This window comes from Macaca fascicularis, chromosome 15 (genome assembly GCF_037993035.2).
Source record: "Macaca fascicularis isolate 582-1 chromosome 15, T2T-MFA8v1.1".
Taxonomy (NCBI): domain Eukaryota; kingdom Metazoa; phylum Chordata; class Mammalia; order Primates; family Cercopithecidae; genus Macaca; species Macaca fascicularis.
The window spans coordinates 98,371,438-98,376,164 of NC_088389.1; positions in this window are offsets into that span (position 1 = coordinate 98,371,438).

Sequence of the window (4,727 nt, forward strand, 5' to 3'; positions counted from 1 at the left end):
CAGCACTTTGGGAGGCCAAGGTGGGTGGATCACTTGGAGGCCAGGAGTTCAAGACCAGCCTGGCCAACATGTTGAAACCCCGTCTCTACTAAAAATACAAAAATTAACCGGGCATGGTGGCACATGTCTGTAATCCCAGCTACTCAGGAGGCTGAGGCAGGAGACTCGCTTGAACCCAGGAGGCAGAGGTTGAAGTGAGCTGAGATCGTACCACTGCACTATAGCCTGGTGACAGAGTGACACTCTGCTTTAAAAAAAACCCCCCAAAAACTAGCCCCAAGACTTTTATGATAGCTGTCTTCTCTTACAGCTGTTTTCGGGTTACCACCCCCATATTTTCCAACAAGCTACCGTTTTCAACCTTCCGCTTACATTCACAGTCACCGGACACTTAGCAGATGATGGCTCTTTGCAGGGGCTTCTTGATGGCAGCACTCAGGGTAGTGATAATGGTGTGGCTGAGAGCTTACAAAAGGGCTCCACCACAGAAAAGGCTCTGCAGTCATCAGTCTCAAGGGTGGACCAGAGTTCCTAGCTCCACCCTTCCCCACAAGTATTTAAGTAGGTTATTAGAAGTATGTCTCCTGAGCAATTCCAGAATCCTGGCTGGAGCTATTATTGGGAGAGGATCCCACTCTAATGGATTTATTGCATTTTATGGCTCCAAATCCTTTCTTTCTATAGCCAAACGTTGCGGCATGTGGCTTTGCAGTTCCTTTCACTGAAGGATTTGTTGCCCAGTCTCTTGGAATCTGGACTGGTCTTGTGACTTGCTTGGGCCAATGGAGTGCCATGAAGTTAATGGAGTATGAGTTCTGAGCCTGAGCCTCCAGGATCCTTGTCCACCTGTATTCTTGCATTTCTGTTATGGCCATGAGAACACACTTTAGCTATCCGGCCTAGGTCAGGTGACAGCTGTGAGACTGGCCAAGGTCACAGAGCCTCTTCGCTGGGCACCCAGAGGTGTGAGCAATACCTGCATACTATGGTAGGCTACTGAGGCTTTGAGGACTGTTACCTAACAATATTGTGACCATAAATAACTGACATGTTCCACTTAGAAATCAGAATGATGCACTACTTGAAGAGTTATCAGAAGCAACTTTCACCTTCAAATAAAATAGTTCCCTGTAGATTGCTTCTTTCCTTGCATTGCCCCAAACTGAGTATCTTTCATTGATCTTCAGTGCTATAGATGTATTTCATATCTTGGTAAAAACTGGACAGTGAGCACAAGTGCAAAGTCATTCTTTATTAGGCATCAGATGAACAGGAGGGGGAAGCAAAGGGAAGAGTGACTGCCTACATTTCTGTAGACTCTGGCTAACAGCCTGTCCACCCAGATGGGTGGATTGCTAATAGCAGTTAATGTTCGTATGTTGGCACCTGGGTGAAACTCCTCTCCATGCAGAGGTAAATGTAGGTACAGATCATTGAAAAGTAATCTTTAATTAATTGTTTTTGAGACAGAGTCTCACTCTTGTCACCCAGGCTGAAGTGCAGTGGTATGATCTCAGCTCACTGCAACCTCTGCCTCCTGGGTTCAAGGGATTCTTCTGCCTCAGCCTCCCAAGTAGGTAAGTAGCTGGGATTACAGGGGCAAGCTACCACAACCGGCTAATTTTTGCATTTTTAGTAGCGACGGGGTTTCACCATGTTGGCCAGGCTGGTTTCCAACTCCTGACCTCAGGTGATGCCCCTCTCCACCTTGGCCTCCCAAAGTGCTGGGATTACAGGTGTGAGCCAACTATGCCTGACCAAAAGGTAATCTTCAGAAGACTTACTGGTGGGTGATGATAGTGTTTGGGTCCCTAATTTAAAAAAGGGTTAGAAGCAGTGACAAGAATTTGGCAAAACAAATTCTGAGCCCAAGACTGTTGTGCACTGGCAAGTGTAGGAGGTTTGTCCTCAGCCGGAGCCCCTAAACTCCGACACACAAAGGTAAGTAAAATGACTGTGCTCTACCCTTTTAAATACTGTAGGCCAGGCACAGCGACTCATGCCTGTAATCTTAGCACTTTGGGAAGCTGAGGTGGGCAGATCACCTGACATCAGGAGTTTGAGACCAGCCTGGCCAACATAATGACACCCCGTCTCTCCTAAAAATACAAAAATTAGCCAGGCATGGTGGTGTGTGCCTGTAATCCCAGCTACTTGGGAGGCTGAGGCATGAGAATCGCTTGAACCCGGGAGGTGGAGGTTGCAGTGAGCCAAGATGTCGCCAGCGCACTCTAGCTTGGGCAGCAGAGTGAGACTCTGCCTCACCAAAAAAAAAAAAAAAAAAAAAAAAAAGTTCTACAGACCACTATCTGTAGCAAAGTTTATAAGACAGACGACAAGCTTCTGGCTATTTGGTTATGTAGTGATCATATATCTCTGACGATGATTGAAGCATATGGGAAACTTCATTATCGTTCCTTTGGTCATTCAAGGCCTCCCATCAATCACTCTCAGCAAGTGTACTTTGAGTGTCCTGTCTCCTGGAGGTTAATTTATAGATGAGAGAAGATGTAAACAAGTTGCCTCCTTTCCCAGTGAAACACGATGTCTTCTCCCTCTTCTAACTCAGACTCATCTTAGTCTCTGACCTCAGCTGTGGACATACAGTATGTGTCCTTAGGCAAGAGGCTCTTCAGTTGGTTTCTGGGTCCACTGGGCCCCTGTGGCTTTCCAACACAGATTACTCAGTCTCTTGGATCTTAGTGTGAACACCTAGGATGACCGTTTTTCTGCTCTGGAAAGGAAAAACACTGCAGTTCTGCCCGATGACAGAATCAGAGCCCAGGAAGGAATGCAGAGGCAGCAGCCGAGAGGGCAGCAGTGCAGCACACTCTCCTCCATACCACCCGGGTTTCCAGAGGAGACCATGATTTTTTTTAATTTTTATTTTTTGAGACGGAGTTTCGCTCTGGTTGCCCAGGCTGGAGTGCAATGGCACTATCTCGGCTCATTGGGTTCAAGTGATTCCCCTGCTTCAGCCTCCTGAGTAGCTGGGATTACAGGCACCCACCACCACGCCCGGCTAATTTTTGTATTTTTAGTAGAGACAGGATTTCACTATGTTGGCCAGGCTGGTCTCAAACTCCTGACCTCAGGCGATCCACCCACCTCAGCCTCCCAAAGTACTGGGATTACAGGCATGAGCCACTGCGCCCGGCCAACCATGATTTTTAAAATATGCATTCATAAGGGAGTGAGCCGACACAGACTCATGGGATTAGCATAAAGAAACATTTCTTTCCAAGTGAAATGTATGAGTCATTTTTTTTTTTTCCTTACAAGACTGCTGTGAGTCAAGTTCTATGGCTAAATTCTGGATGAATACAGGATTTATAAACACTTGATATATTGTCCAAGCTGCAGAAAGACAGACTTCCTATTGGGCAATGGTATCTTTGCAGAATTTGTTTATACTGGGGAGCAAAATTTCCACAAGGAACAGGTTAACCCCTTAAGGCTTAGTCACTGGAAACTGCAAATAGACGAAAGCCCTACAAAGATGAAAGAACAGACACTTAGAGCTCCCTGATGGACAGGAATCCTATTTATCAGAGCCCTTCCTTTACAGCAGCATTTCTCAAAGTGGGGTTTCTGGACCAGAAGCACCAGCATCACCTGGGAACTTGTTAGAAATGCCAATTCTTGAGTCTTTCCAGACCTACCGAATTGGAAACGCGGGGTTGAGGCCCAGCAATGTGTTTTCACAAGCCCTCCCGGGGATTCCGATGCACACCAAAGCTTGAGAGCTACACGTTTCTAAGAGACAATCTAGGCAGACTGTACAAAGGAAATGGCTTTCCTTTCACAAAAATATTTAGTCCCTAGTGCCCTAAGGCATCCATTGTAGATAATAGATTACTTTCTCTCTCTGCAACTAGGATGGTACTGGTCTGTACCATCCCTGGGGATTATTAAGAAAGTCATCCAAATAGTTGTCATTGTTCTATGATTAAGTCCCCAGTGACAATTTTGCTGCCACCAACTACTAAGCCTTTTGGTTACACAGTAGCACTTCACTCCCAGGAACCAGTTTCTGTATCAATAAAGGAAACCTAAGTTATGCTGTGCCAGCAAATCACTCCCTAGCTTCTCTGGCTTAGCATGATAAAGGATTATTTATTGTTCCTAATACACCTGTGGCACAGCTTGGCAAGGGAACTCTATTCCACATAGTCACTCAGGAACGACGCTAATGGGATGTCTATGTCAACACTTGCTTCCGTGATCATCACTATGACAAGGGAGTGTAAGATATGGTAAACTGGACTGGCTTTTAAAGCTTCCATCTGGAACTGACACATAACCTCTTCCGTTTCATTGGAGAAGTCACATGGCCATGTCTAACTTCAAAAGTAGGTGGGTAGTACATCCTATCCTGTTGTGCCCAGAAAAAGAACTGGAGTATCTGAGAACAGCCCTCGTGACTGCTATTCAAGGTTATGAGTGGGCCACAAGGGCCATCATGCAAAGCTATGTGTTCACATTCAAGAGATAGCAGGGCTAAGACTTTCCAGGTTTTACATTCTTTCACTATCTCTTTGATCATATTGACTCTCAAATCTATACCCTCCTTCGCAAGATCTTTTTTGATCAAACTTTTTCATTTAAAAGAAGTGAATATACATACAGGAAAGCACACAAATCCGTGTGTCTACAGCCTGATGAATGGTCACAAAGTGAGCATAACAGTTCAGCTACCCCCCAAGGCAAGAAATCAACCATTACCA